Consider the following 27,198-nt stretch of genomic DNA (forward strand, 5'->3'; position numbering starts at 1 on the left):
TTTTTTAATTCCATACATTTATCTTTCTCTGTGTGACTTATTTCATTTAGTATAATGCCCTCAAGGTTCATTCATGTTGTTGCAAATGGCAAGATTTCCTTTTTTTTATGGCTGAATAATATTCTATTTTGTGTGTATCACATTTTCTTTATTGGTTCATCCATGAGTGAACACTGAGATTGTTTCATATCTTGACTATTATAAATAATATTGCAGTGAACATGGGGGATTCATGTATCTTTTAATTTATATTAACTTAAAATTATTGTTTTAATAAATTATATTTTCAATGTCCTATCTTTCTTTTTTTAAATTTTTTTGCAACTTGATCTGTTAAAGGCTTAAATGGCTATAGGCTAAAATATCCTAATAACTTATTTCTCACAAACCCAGTGAGCAGTCTTTAGCCTTTGTATTTTTGCTTCTTGGTAGCATTCCTCTGCTTCTTGAAACAGTCTTCCATCAGCTACTGTGGATGCACATGCACCTGGTAGCCACATGACCTCCTAGCCATGTCTTCTGTATCTTCACAGTAGACTCTTCTTCTTCCATCACTCAAAAGTTGGTGTTCGTTTGTGAATGGTTCTGAATCTCCATGGTCTCTCATTCTTTGGAGAACATAATTAGTCACATCCATCCCCATGGGGTCTATTGTTATTTACATGCCATTATTGTTTTCTAAATCTTCCAATTTGTCTTCTGAGCTCCAGATACCTCCACCCAATTGCCTGCTAAATGTTTCTACTTGTCTTGTAGTTACCTCAAACTCGGTATGTCTAAAACTTAACTCATTTCTTTCCCTTCAAAAATCATTCCCCTTTAATGAAATCCTGTCTCAGTAAAGGATACCATCCTCTGTCCAACAGTTCAGTGTAGAAACATGGAACATATATTCTTGTCTTTTCTCATTATATCTATTTATATTCAAGATCCAAGTATTGATTTACAACATTCTAATTCCACAGTCTCTCTCAAACTTATTAATTTTTTGCTTTTTACATTATTACTTCATCTACTCTAATCCCCAACATCATTTTAATAGTCTAATAATGACGTTCCTGTCTGTGGCCTTACTTCCTTAGAATCAGTGGCCCACATTGCAGACCCATACAGTCTGATTGAGAATGTTATAAAGTGCAGATTTCCAGTAGGAGTTTTCTGGAGACAGCCTTGATATTTAACTTATTGAGAACTATATGAGAATTATGTGTTGGGAAGGGGAGAGAGGGATGTTCTGCTTGCAGAGTACTGCATGTAACACCTCGCTTCTGAGAAGTTTACTGAATTATTCCATAATTGTGATACATAAAGGATTTAGCATTGAAAAGCAGACCAGTCTTTGGTCTAGCATACTTGATGGATGGGGGTAAATGGTAACTAGTTTATTATGGAGTTATTTTAATGGAAGGAAAAGGAGACATGTTGAAGACATCTCAGAGATTCCAAATGTGGAGAAGTTGTGTTATGTGGAAGTGTGTATGTGTGTTTATGTGCATTTTTGCCTGTGTTTATAATGTCTTAAGCTTTAGAGTCCTTCAACTTGAGTTGCATACAGACAAGTTATATAGGTCTTGCCAAAATACCACCTATAAAATCTTAATAGTTTGTTTTAGTGTTGCCACATATTTTATTTATGCTGAGCATTTTCTTTGCATTTCGTCTTACCTCAGAGTTTCTCCATGCTCGGTGTACACTGAATTGTGTTAGATGAAATGACATTAAAGCCCCATGGCAGCTATAAATATAGTATTAAATCATGGTATACACACATGTATGTTTAGATGGGAGGCTCTTGGCCACATAGTGTTTGGCTTTATAAAAAATGTGTACATTTCTACACTACACAATAAAGTTTGAAAACCTATGGTACAGAAAGTTTTTAAAAAAAATTAACTGTTCCAGTGAAAAAGAACCTCATGGTCCATAAAACTCCCTAAAAAAAATTAACTTTGATTTATATCATATATTTTTCTCTTTTTCTTCTGCTTCATTTTTACCCCCATACATGCTTTTCTTAATTGATCCCATGGTTGGGAGATGGGAGAATGTCTGTCATATATGTTGAGAGTTTAGAAGAAAGGATATTTTACAACAATTAACTTTAAGATTTTCTTAGGTTTTATATAAAACAATAAATACTTGTGTGCGTCATGCAGAGAAACAGTCTTGAATTAAAATATAAAAAATAGGGATCAAAATACTTTATTAGTAAGGAAAAACGTAATAGAGTTTGGGGCATATAAACTTTAAATGAAAGTTTTATTACCACTTCTTTGAGAGTATATATATATATATGTTTTGTCTTAGATATCAGTGTCTGTAAATATTGTATATATTGTGCATATAGTAACATTTGTTGTGATAAAATATTTTGCACCAATTAAGATACTTCTTTTTGTTCAACAGTATATGTTTTAAATATTCTATGTTTCATATTATAGAACTATAAGTGCATCTATGTAGATGTATATCATTAGCTTAAATCTATTTCTTGAACATAGTATAGTCATATATAAAAAAGGTGGTCAGTAAGATACTTTGAAATCCAGTTGAAAGCCTGTTTGCTGCTCAGATATATATGTTTCAGAGACATGCTCTACATGTTCACCTAAATACTGTCATATGTTGTTAAATTGGTTTTCCAAGCACTTTATCTAGTTAGAAGAAATGCAGAAGATACTCAATTTTTTGACTTTGTACCTTAGCTTAAAACATTTTTTGACTCCCATAAAAAAAAGGTTCATTTGATTTCAAACTGCTAACACTACAAGAGTACCTTTTTTAAAATGTTCAATGTATATATTAGGAATTGTAAACTAGAACTAGAATTTAATCTATTTCAAAAACATTCTCACCATACAAAAAATATACAGTCTATTTTACAACATAGTGACCCAGCCTATCCATTTAACATGGTTTGACATTCTGAAATATAATATATGTACTTTAAAAAAATGTATTTATCACCAGACAAGGTTTCCCCTTCACATGGTCTACAAGGTATGGCGAATGCCTACCTACTTCTCCATCTTCATCTTATGCTTTGTTTATTTTGGCATGGCTGAAGCATGGGCCTTTTGAGAGGTATATTAATATTTGCATACTTAGATAAAATAAAAGGCACACTGAAAATCTTTACTGACCTTAAAGAAGCATTTATTAGTGGAAAAAGTAATAGGAAGCCAGAGATTCTGTTTAGATCTCACATATATCAAATAAACTGCAAACTAATGAATCTAATAGATGATTTATAGTGTTCTATCTCTTCCACTTTATTCTTCTTGCATTTCTCTGTCTTGCTTGCCTTTTCTGAGAAAAATATTAAGTCCTGAAGATCTAAAAACGATGCATAAAAAATATTACATCAGGACTCCACTGTTAATTCATACCTGATAGTGTTATTTCTTGTTTATTTTTCTGCATGCTGTGTTGATGCTCAGTTGGAGTGCCATGTCATGTTTTATTTATCATGGGAAGTGCATTTGTCTTACGAACCCCTAGTACTGAGGGCAAATGCCATGTGCCACTGAGTCCAGCATGGCAGATTCTTGGTATTGTTTAATGAGAGGTCCTGTGCTTCATATCATCAAGCTGGTGATAGAAATATGTGTTTTATTTTGCTTTTGGGGTATTATAATATACCCACAAGAAGGAATAATGCAAAACTCATTTAGAAGTACATGTTTTTCCTATTGTGTCAAGATTCTTTATTTAAAATGGATTGAGGAGGGGAGAGTGCGTTGTAATGATAAAAGCACAGAATTGGAATCATTATGAATCTTAATTCAAAATCTGTTTCTGTTACTTGATACATGCTTATAACTTGTAGAAAACTGCTTACTCTCTCAATCTCTATCAGATTTTTATAGGTAATAACATTATTATTTGTCTTATAAGGCTACTGTAGTAATTAAATGAGCATTCAGGAAACTCTAGGGTTTTGCCTAAGTGTGTGTGTGTGTGTGTGTGTGTGTGTGTGTGTGTGTGTGTGTGTATAAATGCAGCTCTGAGCTTGAAAACTGGCCTCTCCAATTCCACTTAATAGTTGTGTGACATGGCACAATTTACATAACTGCTCTAATCTTCAGTTTCCTCAACTGTAAAGAAGGGATTAAATGATAAATGCACCTGGTCATTGTTAGGTTTAAACTGAGCTATTGATGGAAAATGCCTGGTTCATTCATACATACATACATATAGCTTTAATATGTGGAAATCACTCTTACCATGTATGTAAAAGAATCATGTACACAGTAGATGCTTAGTATATCAAACTCGTTGTTTTTCATCTTAGCTGAAGGTTGGTAGTATTTCAGACACAAAACTGTGTCTATCATTTATTTACTCTCCTTTAGCTTACTAACCTAGCACCTCATAGATAGGCCACGAACTTCTAGTGGGCAAAGAGCAGGCTGAGTGTGTCTTGCCCCCGAGGCCAGTGTGTTGGGAGGTGAGTGAGTGATTTTGGGGTAATTGCCAGGCTTCAGATTAGTCGGAGTTTTTGGGGCCACAGGAGGGGAGAACTGTCAGTGTCCTTACTGTGCTATTCAAGAAGTCTAGCATAAAACCTGGCATATAAAATGCACTCAGTAATGTAAGATTTTCCTGACAACTGATAGTATTAGCAGAGAATGACATGATTACATTTAGAAAAAGGGAGGGAACCATGGAGAGGTAAAATAATACAGGGGATATGGTGGTTGCCTGGGCTAATGATGGTGCCTTAGACCAGGGTGATGGGGGGTGGGAAATGGAGAAACATACATACATTTGAGATTTTTTTTTATGCAATTATTATTATTTTTTTTTGAGAGGGCATCTCTCATATTTATTGATCAAATGGTTGTTAACAACAATAAAATTCTGTATAGGGGGGGTCAATGCTCAATGCACAATCATTAATCCATCTCAAGCCTAGTTCTCGTAAGTCTCCAATCTTCTGAAGCATAAGGAACAAGTTCTTACATAGTGAACGAATTCTTACATAGTGAATAAGTTCTTCCATGGTTAAGAGTACAAGGGCATTCATCACAGAAACTTTCGGTTCTGATCACACATTATGAACTATAAACAATCAGGTCAAATATGAATATTCGTTTGATTTTTATACTTGATTTATATGTGGATCCCACATTTCTCCCTTTATTATTATTATTATTTTTATTTTTAATAAACTGCTGAAGTGGTAGGTAGATGCAAGATAAAGGTGGAAAACATAGTTTAGTGTTGTAAGAGAGCAATTGTAGATGATCAGGTGTGTGCCTGTAGACTATGTGCTAATCCGAGCTAGACAAGGGCAATAAAACATCCATGGATGCAGAAGCTTTCTCTCAACACAGGGGGGGTGAGGTTCTAAGCTTCACCACTGTTGTTCCCCAATTTCTCACCTGATCGCCCCCCTGCGACTGTGCCTGTCTTAGGTTGTTCCTCCCTTGAAGAATCTTACCCGTCTCTGGCTAACCAGTCATCTTCTGGGGCCATACAGGGAAATGTAAAGTTGGTAAGTGAGAGAGAAGCCATATTGTTTGAAGAGGTTAGCTTTTTACTTCTTTGCAGACTTATGCCCTGTGGCTTCTATGCCCAGCACTTGTCTCGAGGTATCTTTACCACCTGGAGGAATTATGATACTCGGTAAATCCGATATGAGGCACGAATTCTATTTAAGGGTTGTAATTAGGAAGGAAGAAGAAAAGCTATAGAGGTAGCATATGGAAGAAAACATGGGAGGATTGATTATTTCTTTGACATATCTTCTTGTAGAGTACCTTAAGTATGTATAGGTTTTAAACTACTAACTTGTGCACACATATTAACATAATAGGAATACGGTGACATAAACAAAGCAAATCTATAATTACCAGCCATCTCCAGTGAAGCCAAGAAAACCATTTAGGCACCCTAGGCATTTGTGAAAATTAGTCTATGATATGATGGATATTGTCCAACTGTACTTGAACAGTCTGAGAGAAATCACACAAATTAAAGCAACCCATTTCTATAATCTGTTCACATCCCATATGTTCTTTTAACCATAGATAGTCTATAGTCGTAAGATTTTGGAGCGCTACAACTTGCACCCCTCCCAACTCCTGGTTGAGTTCCAACAGTACAGATCCGGTCAAATTCGTTGTCTCACTGTATGCACATGCCAGCCTAGACATCTCCCTCCTCATTCCAATGGCAAGTCCAGGAAATGGTGGGGTGGACACAGCCACAACTGCAGCATCGCCCGGATCCCTGTGGAGGCTTTTTGATGATCATCCCCCGGCACGAGTCCTCCAGAGAGTGGTGATGCCGGAAGCTCCTCCTTATATCGTATCTTAGTTCATTTTCTGGGTAGCCAAGCTAGACCTTGATCTTCTGCATAGAAACAAACAGACCCTTTGCCCACACTTTGACATGCCCTCTATACCACTGTGTAGAACTCATTGGAGGTCAGCACACAGGAAATGCTTTTTTTTTTTTTAAGAGAAACAAATACTATCAGAAAAGAGTACCTCCATAGCAGATCATCTGACACCCTTTAAGTGATCAACATTAAGGATATTTAAAGCATGCGTTAATCTTTGATTTACCAATTGTTTTATCCTATCAAGGAGTAATCCCCCTTTTCTTTCTTTCATTTTTTAAAATCTTTAATCTACACTTACATGAAGAATACTATGTTTACTATGCTCTCCCCTATATCAGGTCCCCCCTAAAAACCACCTTACGGTCACTGTCCATCAGCATAGCAAAATGTAGAGTCACTACTTGTCCTCTCTGTGTTGTAGAGCCCTCCCTCCCCTTTCTCCCTCCCCCCCATGCATGCTAATCTTAATACCCCCCTTCTTCTTCCCGCACCTTATCCCTCCTTGCCCACCCATCCTCCCCAGTTCCTTTCCCTTTGGTACCTGTTAGTCCATTTTTGGGTTGTGTAATTCCACTGCTGTTTTGTTCCTTCAGTTTTTCCTTTGTTCCTATACTCCTCAGATGAGTGAAATCATTTGGTATTTCTCTTTCTCTGCTTGCTTATTTCACTGAGCATAATACTCTCCAGATCCATCCATGTTGCTGCAAATGGTAGGATTTTTCCTCTTCTTATGGCTGAGTAGTATTCCATTGTGTATATGTACCACATCTTCTTTATCCATTCATCTACCGATGGACATTTAGGTTGCTTCCAATTCTTGGCTATTGTAAATAGTGCTGCGATAAACATAGGGATGCATCTGTCTTTCTCAAACTTGATTGCTGCATTCTTAGGGTAAATTCTTAGGAGTGGAATTCCTGGTTCAAATGGTAGGTCTGTTTTGAGCATTTTGATGAACCTCCATACTACTTTCCACAATGGTTGAACTAATTTACATTCCCACCAGCAGTACAGGAGGGTTCCCCTTTCTCCACAGCCTTGACAACATTTGTTGTTTGTCTTTTGGATGGCAGCAATCCTTACCGGTGTGAGGTGATACCACATTGTAGTTTTAATTTGCATTTCTCTGATAATTAGCGATGTGGAGCATCTTTTCATGTGCCTGTTGGCCATCTGTATTTCTTTTTTAGAGAACTGTCTGTTCAGTTCCTCTGCCCATTTTATAATTGGGTTATTTGTTTTTTGTTTGTTGAGGCGTGTGAGCTCTTTATGTATTCTGGATGTCAAGCCTTTATCGGATTTGTCATTTTCAAATAGATTCTCCCATACTGTACGGTTCCTTTTTGTTCTATTGGTGGTGTCTTTCGCTGTACAGAAGCTTTTCAGCTTAATGTAGTCCCACTAGCTCATTTTTGCTGTTGTTTTCCTTGCCCGGGGAGATATGTTCAAGAAGAGGTCACTCATGTTTATGTCTAAGAGGTTTTTGCCTATGTTTTTTTCCAAGAGTTTAATGGTTTCATGACTTACATTCAGGTCTTTGATCCATTTTGAGTTTACCTTTGTATATGGGGTTAGACAATGGTCCGGTTTCATTCTCCTACATGTAGCTGTCCAGTTTTGCCAGCACCATCCGTTGAAGAGACTGTCATTTTGCCATTGTATGTCCATGGCTCCTTTATCAAATATTAATTGACCATATACGTTTGGGTTAATGTCTGGAGTCTCTAATCTGTTCCACTTGTCTGTGGCTCTGTTCTTGTGCCAGTACCAAATTCTCTTGATTACTATGGCTTTGTAGTAGAGCTTAAAGTTGGGGAGTGAGATCCCCCCTACTTTATTCTTCTTTCTCAGGATTGCTTTGGCTATTTGGGGTCTTTGGTGTTTCCATATGAATTTTTGAATTATTTGTTCCAATTCATTGAAGAATGTTGCTGGTAATTTGATAGGGATTGCATCAAATCTGTATATTGCTTTAGGCAGGATGGCCATTTTGACAATATTAATTCTTCCTAGCCATGAGCAGGGGATGAGTTTCCATTTGTTAGTGTCCCCTTTAATTTCTCTTAAGAGTGACTTGTAGTTTTCAGAGTATAAGTCTTTCACTTCTTTGGTTAGGTTTATTCCTAGGTATTTTATTCTTTTTGATGCAATTATGAATATAATTGCTTTCCTGATTTCTCTTTCTATCGGTTCATTGTTAGTGTATAGGAAAGCTGCAGATTTCTGTGTGTTAATTTTGTATCCTGCAACTTTGCTGTATTCCGATATCAGTTCTAGTAGTTTTGGAGTGGAGTCTTTAGGGTTTTTTATGTACAGTGTCATATCATCTGCAAATAGTGACAGTTTAACTTCTTCTTTACCAATCTGGATTTCTTGTATTTATTTGTTTTGCCTGATTTCCGTGGCTTGGACCTCCAGTACTATGTTAAATAACAGTGGGGAGAGTGGGCATCCCTGTCTGGTTCCCGATCTCAGAGGAAATGCTTTCAGCTTCTCGCTGTTCAGTATAATGCTGGCTGTGGGTTTATCATATATGGCCTTTGTTATGTTGAGGTACTTGCCCTCTATTCCCATTTTGCTGAGAGTTTTTATCATGAATGGATGTTGAATTTTGTCAAATGCTTTTTCAGCATCTATGGAGATGATCATGTGGTTTTTGTCTTTCTTTTTGTTGATGTGGTGGATGATGTTGATGGATTTTCGAATGTTGTACCATCCTTGCATCCCTGGGATGAACCCCACTTGGTCATGGTGTATGATCCTTTTGATATACTGTTGAATTCTGTTTGCTAATATTTTTTTGAGTATTTTTGCATCTACATTCATCAGGGATATTGGTCTGTCATTTTCTTTTTTGGTGGGGTCTTTGCCTGGTTTTGGTATTAGGGTGATGTTGGCTTCATAGAATGAGTTTGGGAGTATTCCCTCTTCTTCTATTTTGTGGAACACTTTAAGGAGAATGGGTATTATGTCTTCTCTGTGTGTCTGATAAAATTCCGAGGTAAATCTGTCCGGCCCCGGGGTGTTGTTCTTGGGTAGTTTTTTGATTACCGTTTCAATTTCTTTGCTCGTAATTAGTTTGTTTAACTTTTGTGTTTCTTCCTTGGTCAGTCTTGGGAGTTTGTATTTTTCTATGAAGTTGTCCATTTCTTCTAGGTTTTCCAGCTTGTTGGCATATAGGTTTTCATAGTAGTCTTTAATAATTCTTTGTATTTCTGTGGGGTCTGTCATGATTTTTCCATTCTCATTTCTGATTATGTTGATTTGTGTTGACTCTCTTTTTCTCTTAATAAGTTGGGCTAGAGGCTTATCTATTTTGTGTATTTTCTCGAAGAACCAGCTCTTGGTTTCGTTGATTTTTGCTATTGTTTTATTCTTCTCAATTTTGTTTATTTCTTCTCTGATCTTTATTATGTCCCTCCTTCTGCTGACTTTAGGCCTCATTTGTTCTTCTTTTTCCAGTTTCGATAGTTCTGATGTTAGACTATTCATTTGGGATTGTTCTTCCTTCTTCAGGTGTGCCTAGATTGCTATATACTTTCCTCTTAAGACTGCTTTCACTGCATGCCACAGAATTTGGGGCTTTGTGTTGTTGTTGTCATTTGTTTCTATATATTCCTTGATCTCTATTTTGATTTGTTCATTGATCCTTTGATTATTTAGAACTATGTTGTTAAGCCTTCATGTGTTTGTGAGCCTTTTTGTTTTCTTTGTAGAATTTATATCTACTCTTATTCCTTTGTAGTCTGAAAAATTGGTTGGTAGAATTTCAATATTTTGGAGTTTACTGAGGCTCTTTTTGTGAGCTAGTATGTGGTCTATTCTGGAGAATGTTCCATGTGTACTTGAGAAGAATGTATATCCTGTTGCTTTTGGATGTAGAGTTCTATAGATGTCTATTAGGTCCATCTGTTCTAGTGTGTTGTTCAGTGCCTGTGTGTCTTTACTTATTTTCTGCCCGGTGGATCTATCCTTTGGGGTGAGTGGTGTGTTGAAGTCTCCTAAGATGAATGCATTGCAGCCTATTTCCCTCTTTAGTTCTGTTAGTATTTGTTTCACAAATGCTGGTGCTCCTGTGTTGGGTGCATATGTATTTAGAGTGGTTATATCCTCTTTTTGGACTGAGCCCTTTATCATTATATAGTGTCCTTCTTTATCTCTTGTTACTTTCTTTCTTTTGAAGTCTATTTTGTCTGATATTAGTACTGCAACCCCTGCTTTCTTCTCACTGTTGTTTGCCTGAAATAAGTTTTTCCATCCTTTGACTTTTAGTCTGTGCTTGTCTTTGGGTTTGAGGTGAGTTTCATGTAAGCAGCATATGGATGGGTCTTGCTTTTTTATCCATTCTATTACTCTGTGTCTTTTGATTGGTGCATTAAGTCCATTTAAATTTAGGGTGACTATTGAGAGATATGTACTTATTGCCATTGCAGGCTTTAGATTCGTGGTTACCAAAGGTTCAAGGTTAGCTTCTTTAGTATCTTACTGCCTAACTTAGCTCGCTTATTGAGCTGTTATATACACTGTCTGGAGATTCTTTTCTTCTCTCCCTTCTTATTCCTCTTCCTCCATTCTTCATATGTTGTATGTTTTGTTCTGTGCTCTTTTTAGGAGTGCTCCCATCTAAAGCAGTCCCTGTAAGATGCCCTGTAGAGGTGGTTTGTGGGAAGCAAATTCCCTCAGCTTTTGCATGTCTTGGAATTTTTTAATCCCACCATCATATTTAAATGATAGTCGTGCTGGATACAGTATCCTTGGTTCAAGGCCCTTCTGTTTCATTGCATTAAGTATATCATGCCATTCTCTTCTGGCCTGTATGGTTTCTGTTGAGAAGTCTGATGGTAGCCTGATGGGTTTTCCTTTATAGGTGACCTTTTTCTCTCTAGCTGCCTTTAAAACTCCTTCCTTGTCCTTGATCCTTGCGATTTTAATTATTATGTGTCTTGGTGTTGTCCTCCTTGGATCCATTCTGTTGGGTGTTCTGTGTAATTCCGTTGTCTGTTCGATTATTTCCTCCCCCAGTTTGGGGAAGTTTTCAGCAATTATTTCTTCAAAGAGACTTTCTATCCCTTTTCCTCTTTCTCCGTTTTCTGGTACCCCTATAATATGAATATTATTCCTTTTGGATTGGTCACATAGTTCTCTTAGTGTTGTTTCGTTCCTGGAGATCCTTTTATCTCTCTTTATGTCAGCTTCTATACGTTCCTGTTCTCTGGTTTCTATTCCTTCAATGGCCTCTTGCATCTTACCCATTCTGCTTATAAATCTTTCCAGGGATTGTTTCACTTCTGTGATCTCCTTCCTGACATCTGTGATCTCCCTCTGGACTTCATCCCATTGCTCTTGCATTTTTCTCTGCATCTCTGTCAGCATGTTCATGATTTTTATTTTGAATTCTTTTTCAGGAGGACTGGTTAGGTCTGTCTCCTTCTCAGGTGTTGTCTCTGTGATCTTTGTCTGCCTGTAGTTTTTCCTTTTCATGGTGATAGAGATAATTTTCAGAACTGGTACGTGTGACAGCTGGAAGAGCTTTCCTTCTTGTTGGTTTGTGGCCTTCCTCTCCTGGGAGAATAGCGACCTCTAGTGTCTTTTGCTTGGCAGCTGTGCACAGTCAGGGCTTCTGCTACCTGCCCAGTTGCTATGGAGTTTATATCTGCTGTTGCTGTGGGCGTGGCCTGGCTGGGGCTGCTCCTCCAAAATGGTGGAGCCCCATTGGAGGGGGAGCGGCCAGGAGGCTATTTATCTCTGTAATGGGCCTCTGTGCTCCCTGTTGCCCACGGAGTTAGAGTGCCCAGAGATCCCCAGATTCCCTGCCTCTGGGCTAAGTGTCCTGTCCTGCCCGTTTAGGACTTCCAAAAAGCACTCTCCAAACCAAGACAACAACAGCAACAATGAAAGAGGAAAAAAATAAAAAGGAAAAAACACGTGATTTTCTTTGTCCTCATGCGCCGGTCTCAGCACCCTCTCACCCATCTTGCTGCCTTGTTTCCCTAGTATTGGGCTCCCTGTTCCTTTAAGGCTTCCAAAAAACACTCGCCAAAAAAGAAAAAAAAATAGGGAGAAACGCACAATATTGTTTGTCCTCAGGTGCCAGTCTCAGGCACCCGCTCACCAGTCTTTCTGCCCTGTTTCCCTAGTATTGGGGTCCCTGTCCCTTTAAGGCTTCCAAAAAGCACTCGCCAGAAAAGAAAAAAAAAAAAAACACTCCAGTTTCTTTCCACCCACCAGGAGCCAGGGAGAGGGGTGCTCGGGGCCCGCCGGGCCGGGGCTTGTATCTTACCTCCTTTGCGAGGCACTGGGTTCTTGCAGGTGTGGATGTGGTCTGGATGTTGTCCTGTGTCCTCTGGTCTCTATTTTAGGAAGAGTTGTCTTTGTTATATTTTCAAAATTCTATGTGGTTTTGGGAGGAGAGTTCCGCTGCTCTACTCATGCCGCCATCCTGGCTCTGCCCCTTGAGATTTTTTAAGGAGCAAAAATCAGTAGGACTTGGTGATGGATTACATGTGGAGGCAAGGTGCTCAGGATGACTCAAGCATTCTGGCCTGTGTAACTGAATAGATAAGTATAATTAATTAATGTAGGAAATAGTAAGTGAGCACCAGCTTTAGAGGACAAAAAAGGAGGCCTCACTGGATGTCCGTTGAACCATCTTGGTCTGTGCTATCCAATATGGTAGCCACTTGCCTCATATGACTATTCAAACTTAAGTTAAAAATATTTTTAAATGAAATGAAATTCATAATTCAGTTCCCCAGTCGCCTTAGTCATATTTCAAGGGCTCAATAGCTCCTTACAACTAGTAGCGATCTGTGGATAAAATGAGAGCTCCTGTGGCCAGTATTCTCACCTGGCTCTGGTTGACTAGCTCACTGCACACCTGTGGGCAATACATGGCTGTTGACTCTATATAAAGAGCTCTTCCCAGTGCTCTGGGCACGACATGGTGGCAAGGCTGCAGGAGAGCAGAGCAGAGGCTGGAGTGGTAGCAGCGCCGAGGACAGAGGCCCAGAGGACAGCAGCCCAGAGGACAACTCTGTGGACAGAGGGGCCCAGAGGCAGAGACTGGCTTGCCGCGTACAGACTTGCTCTGAATCAATGGGAATTTAGTGACTGACCTGCCACCTGGAAATAAAGTTGGGTATAACCCTTTCACCCCAAGAATGTTTTGCTGTCATTTTCTTTGGTCACATTGAACCCATCATGAACTTGCCTGGGCAGAAACCCATTGGCAAGACACCATCATATTAAACAGCCCAGCTATAGAATATTTTCATCATCACAGGGGGTTCTGCTGGACAGCACTGAAGTAGGATAACCAGCAGTGGCATTGGTAATTTTTTTTTTCCTTTCTGGAAGTGCTTCAATACCAGGCCAATGCTTGAAGTGGATGGAGTAAGCTCCTACTCCAACTTCCTGCTGCAAAAATCCATTTAATACATTGTCCTCAGATAGAGGACTTATCAGATATTAAACTTAAAACAACAGATACTACACTTGATCTTAGCCAAAAGGCCGAGAAGTGATGGCATTTGTAATTTTAAAAAGAAGAGTTACAGTAATATAAAACCCTCTTTTTTTCCTACCCATTGAAATTGCATATGGAGAATGGGAAGACATTAAACTTTCTATTCATCCTTGTAGGCAAAACATAGGGCTTTCTGTTGTTGTCATTCTTTTTTTCCAACTTTGTCACATGAAGATGTATGTCTGTGCTATGATTTCTAGTGGGGATGAGACTGTGTCATGTTCCTAATGGAGAGTCCATCTTGCATGGTAGTCTAAAGTGTGGGCACCAAAGAAAGACCTCCTGGGATTAGTCCCAGCTCTGGGTGACCTTGGCTAAACCACTGTCTTCTCTGAGTCTCAGTTTCCTCATGTGTGAAATGAGGATAATAATAATAATACCTAATTCACTGGGCTGTTATGCATATTAAATAAGTTCTTACTTATTTAGTGATGTAAATAAGCATAACAAACACAGCATAAATATTTGTTACGTGAATGGAAAATAAACAAGAATTATGTTTTGTTGTTCGATGTTCTGGTAATTATGTTTGACAAGGTTGTCTGGCAAGTCCACAGTTGAGCAAAATTTTTGAACCATCTCTCTGTTGAGCTGGGTGACAGTTACTTTCAGATAAGCCCCTCAGGTGGGATTTTCCAATATTGTCCTTCTATTCAGGGATTTTCTTGTGAGAAACTGTACTCACAGGAATTAAAAATAAATTAATAAATAAGAGAATATGATCTGCAGTCACAAGACCTGGGTGCAAGTCTTGATTCTACCACTTTGTGGCAACATGGCATTGAACAAGTCAGCTATATCCTTCCCAGCGGTCTAGAGCAATTTTGTTCAGTAAACTTTTCAGTATGATAGCTATGTGGCTACTGAGCATTTGAAATTTGCCTACTGTGACTGAATTTTTTATGTTGCTTAGTCCAGCTCTGTAACAATTACTTCTGAGAATTGTTTTGAAGACAAAAAAAAGAGAAACATTTTATACAATAGCTACCTTGATTTCCTGGAAAGCCTTATGGTATCTACCAAAGTGCCCCACTGCCAAACATTTTCTGGAGCTTCATGAATTCCATCACATACTTAGGAAACTTAACTGGGTACATCTGCGCTACAGGTCCCGGGGTGGGAATTGGAAGGGAAAATACTCAGAAATGCTTGCACTTTCTAACAATATGACCAGGCCAGGGGAGTCCTGGCACACTTTCTTGCTTTGCCAGCCTTTCCTGTGCAGGCAGTAATTCTCATGGCTGCCCAGAATGAGAAGACACATAATATACATGGGTATAGGAAAAACTCCACGCAACTTGCCACCGCTTTAAACATAAGTGGTACACTGAATTTTGAGATATTTAAATAATTAGGTGTTGTCCATATTTGATTAATTTAAAACAAATGGCAAGGAGTGGTTAAGATGTTATTTAGAAATAAATAAACACCAAATCACCCTAATCAGGGACAACAAATAGACTCTTAGGGTGGAATGGGACATGCTTTTTGTTCCTCATTTATTTCTAATGCAGTATCCAAAATTAAATTATAGAACCTGACTTTATCAGATACAGCTTCTGTGATTACAACTAAATCCTGTTACTGTGTTCCATTCTGAGTCTGTGCATACAGCTTAAAACCTTCTTGAGTGTATAGTACAACAGCCACTTTTTTTGTGTGTCAAGTGAAAATCAGAGTGAATGACCACTCAGAATTTCCAGTCATTTTTCAGTGAAATAGAGGCTTATGGATTGTAATAATAGCCATACTGTCATTTTTTAAAATGCATTAAAAAAGAAATCTGTGACTTATGGATGCAGTTTTTATCCATGGACTGGTTAAAGCACAGTTTGAACTGTGAGTTGAAAATACTGTGAAAAATACTGTGAAACTTGACATTTAGTTGAACTTTGTTCAGTTTTATGGTGTTATCCAACCACTTTATGAAATTGAAGCAACCCACTAGTCATATATGTAGTCTATACTTCATTGACTATTTAGCATGTAATTTTTTTTTCCTAACATGTAAGTTTTTTATGACTTCTTTGGGTTAGATTTAAGGTCTCATTTTGCTTAATGAATGAAAGTAGCTTGGCTATTAAACTTTCCACCCATGTACACCCACATGTAGTTTTTGAGTGTGATAACTACCAAAAGGCTCTATTTAAATTGTACAGCTATTTTTATTTTACAAGATGATATTGTACAGCTCACTGTGGGAAAATATTTCTATTTACTTAGATAATAACAATTTCAAATAACATTTTAATGTCTTTTTCTTACTTGGCTATAGCCTTTAGTATATAAATTTTTATCAGGCTATTTGGTCTTACTACATTCTTGTAAATGAATTAACTACTATTTCCAGGTACTCCTTATTACAATAATCACTTAATCACTTTTCATAATTTCAGGAATTCTTGAATTTACATACTTCAATGTTTACAGTTTATTATTCTCAGTTCATACTTCTAATAAAATAGGTGGAGTTTTGGCCTAAGAACTAGTAAGATTTCTTATATGCATCCCTTAGACAAGCCAAACATCTTTGTAGTAATTTTTCTTTTGAAGAAGTCAATGGAGTATTTGTAAAATGTGGGAAAGATAAAAGAGCACAGAAGACTTGGAACTATTCTAAATGTTCCCATTCTGCCCTCCGTCCCCCAGCTGCTTCTGCACCAAGCAGAGAGAAATCTTTGTGACAGAATCCCTGTATTGTCAGTGTGTTAGTCAGGGTTCCTTAGAGCCAGTAGGACATAGAGACACATACACAGAGAAAGAGATTTACTGTAAGTAATCGTCTCACATAATTATAGTGGCTGACAACTCCTAAGATGAGTCTGCAAGCTGAAGACCCAGGAGAGTTTATGGTGTAGTTTTATTCCAAGGCCTGTGAGCCTGAGTCCCAGGAAAAGCCAATGATTCAGTTCTAGTACAAAGGCAGGAAAAAGCCAGTGTCCTAGTTCAAAGTCAGTCAGGCAGACTCTCTTAGGGGAGCGTGAGACTTTTTTGTTCTATTCAGTCCTACAGCTGATTACATGGGGTTCACCCAAATTAGGGCAGTATGCTTTGCCCAGTCTACTGAATCAAATGTTAATTTCATCCAAAAACAGTCTCCTAAAAACACCTACAATAAACAATAACACAGACTGAATATTTGGACACCCTGTGGTCCAGCCAAGTTGACACAAAAAATAACCATCACAATGAGAAATGCCATATCAGGATACATTTCCAAATCTTTCTTTGTCCAGAGTTACAATCTAGATTACACAAGGTTAGAAGACTTAACGATGGCTCAGTTACATATTTCATCTACCCATATTAATTGGGGAAGAGCTCTGCATTCTTTTTTGGGGTTAGTTTATAGTCTAATTTCATATTTCAGGAAAAATCTATGAACAACAATCTGCAAGCATACTTCTCATTCAGTCAATCAGCCATATTGAACACATCCCACAGACTGAGGACTCTGTTAGGACAAAAAGATGAATAAGACATATCTCTGCTACTCATAGCCTCAGAGCAAATCTTACCCATATTGGAAATCCCCCCTTGAATACATCATCAGTAGGATTTAAAACTATGTTTTAAATAAAAGCTCAACTTTTTCCTCCTTTAAGTCTTTAAAAAAAATTTTAGTGGTCTGAAACCTAACTTTATGTTTTTAGCAGCAGAAACTGCTTTCTCCAAACAAAATGGTACATGGAATTCCAATACTAATCAAAGAAATTCAGTTGTAGCTGGTAGGTGGCTGGAGCACGGCAAAGGGTCTGAGACCTGTCCAGAAACCTGTCCAGAGTCTTTCCCTGCTCCTGTCGCCACGGCAGCCCCTTGGTGTAAGGAACAAAGTTCAAACACCACTTATCTAATATTCTTGCCTATGTTTCATACATTGTATTTAAAATTTTTAAAGCAGGTTTGGCTATTTTTCTTCCAATTCCTCTGTGACTCATTTTGTGTGCAATTATTCCTCTTCCTTCTTCATAGTTTTTTTTTCTCCTTAAATCTCATTTTCTGTTCATCTTTTTCAATATTCTGTTCAAACATGTTATATAATTAGTAGTGTGGAAGATTCAGAGGATCATTCATTATGACCTCCAGGACCTTGGAATTTTACTGCAGAGCAAAAGCACTGTATTTTTGAAATACTTAAACAAGGTAAGACAAAACAAACCATATAATCAAAAAAGGTTATTTCCAGAGATCTGTATGACCATTTCATCAAGTATCAAGAATATCATACTTCACAAGGAATGCCAAGATCAACAGATGTTTCTCAAGTAGGCCTTAGTAATCACCGGGCTCCTTTGGAAATTTATTTGATATGATTTGACTTTTACTGTTGCTGATAGCAAAGAAAAAGGGGATGGAGAGCAATAAGGGCCCCAAAATGTTTAATGCATAAGAGGCCCAGACTTATTAATATTTGAATATTCAGTCTTTTCTTCCAACTGCATGTTGGATTCTTAGAAAATTAGGAGGATTTGGAGACAGGCTAGAAGATTTGTTTTAAAGCTAAAAGAGAATATATTCCTGCTTTAGTGAGAGTAAGTAGTGAATTCACAAGAGATTGTATGTGTTCAGAAGGGCAGTGGATTTTCCAGAAGGAAATTTTTGTTATTATTGTTGTAAGGTAACAACTGAAGGGGACAGCTTTTGAAAGCAGAAGCAGGTGTTACTTTAAGTAAAATGAGAATGTTCACAGAGACAGAGTATTTAAAAAATGTTTTTCTGTGGATTAAAAATGCACTTACACAGCTCATCTCCTTTGCCATTCATACCAAAGGATAAGTGAACATGTTTAATTATTTAATTATAACATTGACACCAAGAATGTTATTTAGTTAAATATAGCAACATGCAGGGGCTGGACCACAGACTCCTCGCTGTGGATCTTGTAATGCTGGCCACTACTGTGTACCAGAACATGTTATAGGTGTTATTAATGCCATTCCAAATAGAAGGTTCAGAAGTAAAAATCCTAAAGTATAAGTTATCCTTTGTTCAGATTTAATTTATTATTACTATTATTATTAATTTTTTTATTTTGCTATCATTAATCTACAACTACATGAAGGACATTATGTTTACTAGGGTCCCCACTTCACCAAGTCCCCCCAACATACCCCTTCACAGTCACTGTCCATCAATGTAGTAAGATGTTGTAAAATCACTACTAGTCTTCTCTGTGTTGCACACCCATCCCCATGGCCCCCTATACGATACATGCTAATCGTAATGCCCCCTTTCTTTTTTCTTGTCCTTATCCCTCCCTACCCACCCATCCTCCCCAGTCCCTTTCCCTTTGGTAACTGTTAGTCCATTCTTGGGTTCTGTGATTCTGCTGCTGTTTTGTTCCTTCAGTTTTTCTTTGTTCTTATACTCCACATATGAGTGAAATCATTTGGTACTTGTCTTTCTCCACCTGGCTTATTTCACTGAGCATAATACCCTCTAGCTCCATCTATGTTGTTGCAAATGGTAGGATTTGTTTTTTTCTTATGGCTGAGTAATATTCCATTGTGTATATGTACCATATCTTCTTTATCCATTCCTCTACTGATAGACATTTAGGTTGCTTCCATTTCTTGGCTACTGTAAATAGTGCTGTGATAAACATAGGGGTGCATCTGTCTTTTTCAAACTGGAGTGCTGCATTCTTAGGGTAAATTCCTAGAAATGGAATTCCTGGGTCAAATGGTATTTCTATTTTGAGCTTTTTGAGGAACCTCCATACTGCTTTCCACAATGGTTGAACTAATTTGCATTCCTACCAGCAGTGTAGGAGGGTTCCTCTTTCTCCACAACCTTGCCAACATTTGTTGTTGTTCATCTTTTCGATGATGGTGATCCTTACTGGTGTGAGGTGATATCTCACTGTGGTTTTAATTTGCATTTCTCTGATGACAAGCAATGTGGAGCATCTTTTCATGTGTCGGTTGGCCATCTGAATTTCTTCTTTAGAGAACTGTCTATTCAGCTCCTCTGCCCATTTTTTAATTGGATTATTTGCTTTTTGTTTGTTGAGTTGCGTGAGCTCTTTATATATTTTGGATGTCAACCCTTTATTGGATCTGTCATTTATGAATATATTCTCCCACACTGTAGGATACCTTTTTGTTCTATTGATGGTGTCCTTTGCTGTACAGAAGGTTTTCAGCTTGATATAGTCCCATTTGTTCAATTTTGCTTTTGTTTCCCTTGCCTGGGGAGATATGTTCAAGAAGAGGTCACTCATGTTTATGTCCAAGAGATTTTTGCCTATGTTTTTTTCTAAGAGTTTTATGGTTTCATGATTACATTAAAGTCTTTGATCCATTTCGAATTTACTTTTGTGTATGGGGTTAGACAGTGATCCAGTTTCATTCTCTTACATGGAGCTGTCCTGTTTTGCCAGCACCATCTGTTGAGGAGACTGTAATTTCCCCATTGTATGTCCATGGCCCCTTTATTAAATATTAGTAGACCATATATCTTTGGGTTAATATTTGGAGTCTCTATTCTGTTCCCCTGGTCTATGGCTCTTTTCTTGTGCCAGTACCAAATTGTCTTGATTACTGTGGCTTTGTAGTAGAGCTTGAAGTTGGGGAGCAAGATCCCCCCTACTTTATTCTTCCTTCTCCGGATTGCTTTAGCTATTCAGGGTCGTAGGTGTTTCCATATCAATTTTGGAACTATTTTTTCCAGTTCATTGAAGAATGCTGTTGGTAATTTGATAGCGATTGCATCGAATCTGTATATTGTTTTGGGCAGGATGGCCATTTTGACAATATTAATTCTTCCTCGTCAGGAGCATGGGATGAGTTTCCATTTGTTAGTGTCCTCTTTAATTTCTCTTAAGAGCATCTTATAGTTTTCAGGGTAAAGGTCTCTCACTACCTTGGTTAGCTTTATTCCTAGGTATTTTATTCTTTTTTAATGCTATTCTGAATGGAATTGTCTTTCTGATTTCTCTTTCTATTAGTTCATTGTTAGCGTATAGGAAAGCTACAGAATTCTGTATGTTAATTTTGTATCCTGCAACTTTGTTGAATTCAGATATTAGATTTAGTAGTTTTGGAGTGGAGTCTTTAGGCTTTTTTATGTACAATATCATCTCATCTGCAAATAGTGACAGTTTAACTTCTTCTTTACCAATATGGATTCCTTGTATTTCTTTGTTTTGTCTAATTGCCGTGGCTAGGACCTCCAGTACTATGTTGAATAACAGTGGGGAGAGTGGGCATCCCTGTCTTGTTCCTGATCTCAGAGGAAAAGCTTTCAGCTTCTTGCTGTTCAGCATGATGTTGGTTGTGGGTTTATCAGATATGGCTTTTATTATGTTGAGGTACTTGCCCTCTATAGCCATTTGTTGAGAGTTTTTATCAAGAATTGACGTTGAATTTTGTCAAATGCTTTTTCAGCATCTATGGAGATGATCATGTGGTTTTTGTCTTTCTTTTTGTTGATGTGGTGGATGATGTTGATGGATTTTCTAATGTTGTACCATCCTTGCATCCCTGGGTTGAATCCCACTTGGTCATGGTGTACGATCCTTTTGATGTATTTTTGCATTCGGTTTGCTAATATTTTGAGTATTTTTGCATCTATGTTCATCAGGGATATTGGTCTGTAGTTTTCTTTTTTGGTGGGGTCTTTGCCTGGTTTTTTGGTATTAGGGTGATGTTGGCTTCATAGAATGAGTTTGGGAGTATTCCCTCCTCTTCTATTTTTTGGAAAACTTTAAGGAGAATGGGTATTATGTCTGATAAAATTCTGAGGTAAATCCATCTGGCCTGGGGGTTTTGTTCTTGGGTAGTTTTTTGATTACCGCTTCAATTTCATTGCTGGTAATTGGTCTGTTTAGTTTTTCTGTTTCTTTCTCGGTCAGTCTTGGAAGGTTGTATTTTTCTAGGAAGTTGTCCATTACTCCTAGATTTTCCAGCTTCTTAGCATATAAGTTTTTATAGTAGTCTCTAATAATTCTTTGTATTTCTGTGGGGTCGGTCGTGATTTTTCCTTTCTCGTTTCTGACTCTGTTGATGTGTGTTGACTCTCTTTTTCTCTTAATAAGTCTGGCTAGAGGCTTATCTGTTTTGTTTATTTTCTCAAAGAACCAGCTCTTGTTTCATTGATTTTTTCTATTGTTTTATTCTTCTCAATTTTATTGATTTCTTCTCTGATCTTTATTATGTCCCTCTTTCTGCTGACCTTAGGCCTCATTTCTTCTTCCTTTTCCAATTTCGATAATTGTGATGTTAGACCATTCATTTGGTATTGTTCTTCCTTCTTTAAATATGCCTGCTTTGCTATATACTTTCCTCTTAAGACTGCTTTCACTGAGTCCCACAGTAGTTGGGGCTTTGTGTTGTTGTTGTTATTTGTTTCCATATATTGCTGGATCTCCATTTTAATTTGGTCGTTGATCCACTGATTATTTAGGACCATGTTGTTAAGCCTCCATGTGTTTGTGAGCCTTTTTGCTTTATTTCTACAATTTATTTCTAGTTTTATACTTTGGTGGTCTGAAAAGTTGGTTGGTAGGATTTCAATCTTTTGGAATTTACTGAGGCTCTTTTTGTGCTCTAGTATGTGGTCTATTCTGGAGAATGTTCCATGTGCACTTGATAAGAATGTGTATCCAGTTGCTTTTGGATGTAGAGTTCTGTAGATGTCTATTAGGTCCATCTGTTCTAGTGTGTTGTTCAGTGCCTCTGTATCCTTACTTATTTTCTGTCTGGTGGATCTGTCCTTTGGAGTGAGTGGTGTGTTGAAGTCTCCCAAAATGAATGCATTGCATTCTATTTCCTCCTTTAATTCTGTTAGTATTTGTTTCACATATGCTGGTGCTCCTCTATTGGGTGCATATATATTTATAATGATTATATCCTCTTGTTGGACTGAGCCCTGTATCATTATGTAATGTCCTTCTTTATCTCTTGTTACTTTCTTTGTTTTGAAGTCTATTTTGTCTGATACTACTATTGCCACACCTGCTTTTTTCTCCCTGTTGTTTGCACGAAATATCTTTTTACATTCCTTGAGTTTTAATCTGTGTATGTCTTTTGGTTTGAGGTGAGTCTCTTGTAAGCTGCATATAGATGGGTCTTGCTTTTTTATCCTTTCTATCACTCTGTGCCTTTTGATTGGTGCTTTCAGTTCATTTACATTTAGGGTGATTATCAAAAGATATGTACTTATTGCCATTGCAGGCTTTAAGTTTGTGGTTACTAAAGGTTCAAGGTTAGCTTCCTTACTATCTTACTATCTAACATAACTCGCTTATTGAGCTATTATAAACACTGTCTGATGATTCTTTATTTCTCTCCCTTCTTATTCCTTCTCCTCCATTATTCATATGTTGGGTGTTTTGTTCTGTGCTCTTTTTAGGACTGCTCCCATTTAGAGCAGTCCGTCTAAGATGCCCTGTATAAGTGTTTTTTGGGAGGCAAATTCCCTCAACTTTTGCTTGTCTGGGAATTGTTTAATCCCTCCTTCATATTTAAATGACAATCGTGCTGGATACAGTATTCTTGGTTCAAGTCCCTTCTGTTTCATTGCATTAAATATATCATGCCATTCTCTTCTGGCCTGTAAGGTTTCTGTTGAGATGTCTGATGATAGCCTGATCGGTTTTCCTTTTTAGGTGACTGTGTTTTTCTCTCTGACTGCCTTTAATACTCTGTCCTTGTCTTTGATCTTTTCCATTTTATTTATTATGTATCTTGGTGTTGCCCTCCTTGGGTCCCTTTTCATGGGAGTTCTGTGTGCTTCTGTGTTCTGAGAGGCCATTTCCTCCCCAAGTTTGGGGAAGTTTTCAGCAATTATTTCCTCAAAGACACTTTCTATCTCTTTTTCTCTCTCTTCTTCTTCTGGTACTCCTATGATGGGAATATTGTTCTGTTTAGATTGGTCACACAGTTCTCTTAGTATTCTTTCATTCCTGGAGATCCTTTTATCTCTCTCTTCATCAGCCTCTCTGTGTTCCTGTTCTCTGATTTCTAGTCCATTAATGGTCTCTTGCATCTCGTCCATTTTTCTATGAAGTCCTTCTAGAGATTGTTTTATTTCTGTATTTTCCCTCCTTAGTTTTTGCATATTTCTCTGCAAGTCCATCAGCATGGTTATGACTTTTGTTTTGAATTCTTTTTCAGGAAGATTGGTTAAATCTATTGCCCCAGATTCCTTCTCAGGGGACGATGTGGTAGATGTCTGAGTTAGTCTTATCTGGATCAAATATTTTTGCCTTTTCATGTTGATAGGTGCAGTGGTATGCTATTGACGCTTCTGTCAGCTGGGAGAGCGTAGACTTTTTCCAATTGCTCCTGGGCTTTCTTTACTGGGACAACTGCGACCCCTAGTGGCTTTTGTTGGGCAATTGCATGTAGACTTGGTCTCTGTATCTTGCCCTTCCTGTATGGAGGAAGCTGCCTTGCTGTGGGCATGGCCTGCCTCAGGCAGCTGCTCTGCTATGGAAGGGCCCCAGAGGGGTAATGGATGGGGGGCTGTTTGGCTGTTTACCTCCGTGAGGGGTCTCAGAGCTGTTGCCCATGGGGTTAGTGTGCCCGGAGTTCCCTGGAATTTCCAGCTTCTGGACTGTGACCCAGGATGCTTCCATCCAGCTGTGGGATCCCTGTGCCTTTAAGACTTTCTAAAAGCACTCGCTTTTCTTTGTCCCAGAGGCACCGACTGTGTGACCTGCTCACAGGTCTTACTGTCCTGCTTCCTTAGTTTCCAGCACCCCACGCATGCACTGTGTCTGAGCTCTGGTGTGGATGGCTGGGGATGGGTGTTTAGCAGTCCTGGGCTCCTTCTCCCTCCCCGCTCTGACTCCTCTCCTCCCGCCAGGAGCTGGGGTGAGGGGCCTCTGGTACTGCTGGGCTGCAGCTTGTATCTTACCCCTTTCACCAGGTGCTAGGTTCTCACAGGTGTGGATGTAGTCTGGCTGTTGTCCTGTGTCTTCTGGTCTTTCTTTTAGGGATAGCTGTATTTGTTGTATTTTCAAAAATGTATTTGTTTTTGGGAGGAGATTCCCACTGTCCTACTCACACCGCCATCTTGGCTCCACCCTCCTCAGATTTAATTTTAAGTGAAAGTTTATGAATCTAGTTCTAGGAGTTAGTAGCCCAGGCTCTAAACCCCACTCAGCCAACACATGTTCGTTCAGGAACTCTGGGTTTTGTTTTTTATTTTGTTTTGTGTTCCTTTGTTTTTATAATAAAGAATTAGAGGGATGAGGAAAAAGTGGACCATGAGGGTTTTAGCCTAAAAGCCATATGGTATTCTAGTGACTCTCAGACTGCAAGCAGTTTCATTTAGAACTTCCTTCCAACTATAATATTCTATGAGTTTGTATTTGTTTTCTTTAAATATTTAAATAAGGATAAAGGATATGTTAATTCTGATATCCTATAATTTGGATAATATTTAAATAAGGATAAAGGATATGTTAATTCTGATATCCTATAAATTGGATATCCAAAAAATTTGTTTTTTTTGAGAGTGAAGGAAGACAAGATAATTACAGTGAAATAACAGATGTAAATTAGCTCATATGATTGCTCCACCTCTTACAAAGTTGGTACAGTGACAGATATTGGGGGAAATCAATAATATAACAACATACGTATACAAAAAAGACCTTTTTCATCTATAAGTAAAAAGTAATGTGCATAAATAATTGTGATTTTGAACTATATGATGCACACATCATTAAGATTTTTGTCTAGTGCTTAACCAGTCACTAATCATCTCACATATATATGTATATAAAATAATAAAACCATTAGTGTAGAATCAGTATGTCAAATGGACCTCGAGGCAGAGGGACACTGCAAAAGTTCCCAACTGTGTTGAGAGTCCTTGCGTACATGACCAAGGAGATCCAATGGCAGTGAAAGTATCTGGGCTAAGAAACAGTGCTACTGTGTGGAGTCTTTGGCAATTTGAGATAAGATTGAGATTCAGTGCAGACCTTCAGGCTTTTGGGGTGTTCTGGTGCCTCTGCCCCATGAAGCTACATTTCATTTGAAAAATAGCCTCTGGTATGATACTGGGCCCTAGTAAAGACTGAACCCGTAGTGATGGGACACAAAGTGACTGTGTCTGTAGCTCCCCATTATGAACTGGGTATGGATTTGATCCCATTGTGTGGTGTAGGAGCAATGAGTTGTTGGGTGGTAGTGATATATTTGGGACTGGGTTCAAGCAGCTCCAGAAGGAATGAGCATATGTCATGAAGAGATGTCCCAGAGTCTTTTGCCACTGACCTCATGTCAGTGCCTCTATTGCAAGATGCTTCTCCCTCATCTGACACCTATAGCTTCATGGGAGTTTTCATATAACTAACTCATGGAGGAGGAAAGAACTCAAATGCCTATAAAGATGGGTTTGGTGGATCTTCAGGTCAATAGTGAAGGAAATCCAGCCAGTGGGCAAATCTTCAAACATTGTAATCATTATTCACTTAGAGGGAGAGGTGGCCTAAAGTATGGATATATATCAAGTATTGGTGGAGGGAGTGGCTTCAAGAACCTGGAAGAAATTAGACTAGAAAATTGAATACAAGGGGTCTGGGCAAGTGGTATGTGAATGGGCTTATAGGAGTGAGCACAAAGTGCCTTTATGCCTCAAAGCCATGCCTATCAGAAAGCAAATTCTACAGAAGCGGCTCTCTACAACTAGATGGACATTATCACCTGCTTGTGGATATTACCCAGACTCCTTTATCAGATACCCTAGAGTGTGTGCAGTAGATCCTGAAGAGAATGGTCCTGGTGGCAGACAGAGGGGCTGTGCTCAGACCCAGAGATATGGCCTTCCTCTCCAAGGCTGATGTAACTACTGTCACTGCTAGTTATATGCCAAAAATAGACTGACAATGGACATTAATATGATACTGTTCGTTAGGGGAGACCCAACAGCAGGTCAATTACATTGGATCCCTTTGATCTTGGAGAGGACAGCAATTCATCCTAAGTAGGTGAAGTACAGTCTGAATATATGCCTGCCTTTCCTGCTCACAGTCCCACTTACAAAATGCCTGATCCAATAGTATGGTGTCCCTTATAACATTGCTCCTACCAAAGGGTGCTTGCTACATCAAAGAAGGTGTGACAGTGAGCTTATAAGCACTGTGTGCCCCACCCACCCCCAAACCACAGACATGATAGGATAGTGTAATAATATTAATCATGAAAGGCCCAGATAAGCTACCCATTTAGGGAAAAAAAACCCTTAAGATTGGGGTACTGTCCTCCAGGGTGAAGTTTATATGCAAAACTAACAGCTGATATAGGATATTGTACCCACTATAGCTAAAATACATAACTCTGGGGAAAAGGGTGGGCTCTTCTTA

At 38.3% G+C, this 27,198-nt stretch overlaps 1 protein-coding gene and 1 non-coding gene across 12 annotated transcripts in view; one reads left to right on the top strand and one right to left on the bottom strand.

Annotated features, from left to right (window-relative positions):
• Positions 1-27,198, top strand: part of INPP4B (inositol polyphosphate-4-phosphatase type II B) — a 910,826-nt gene that overhangs the window by 691,010 nt on the left and 192,618 nt on the right. The window lies entirely within an intron of this gene.
• On the bottom strand, positions 13,686-13,876 carry LOC118968097 (U2 spliceosomal RNA). Its single transcript, XR_005055448.1, has one exon. It is a non-coding gene; the product is annotated as a U2 spliceosomal RNA (small nuclear RNA).

This window comes from Manis javanica, chromosome 5 (assembly GCF_040802235.1).
Source record: "Manis javanica isolate MJ-LG chromosome 5, MJ_LKY, whole genome shotgun sequence".
NCBI classification, from domain to species: domain Eukaryota; kingdom Metazoa; phylum Chordata; class Mammalia; order Pholidota; family Manidae; genus Manis; species Manis javanica.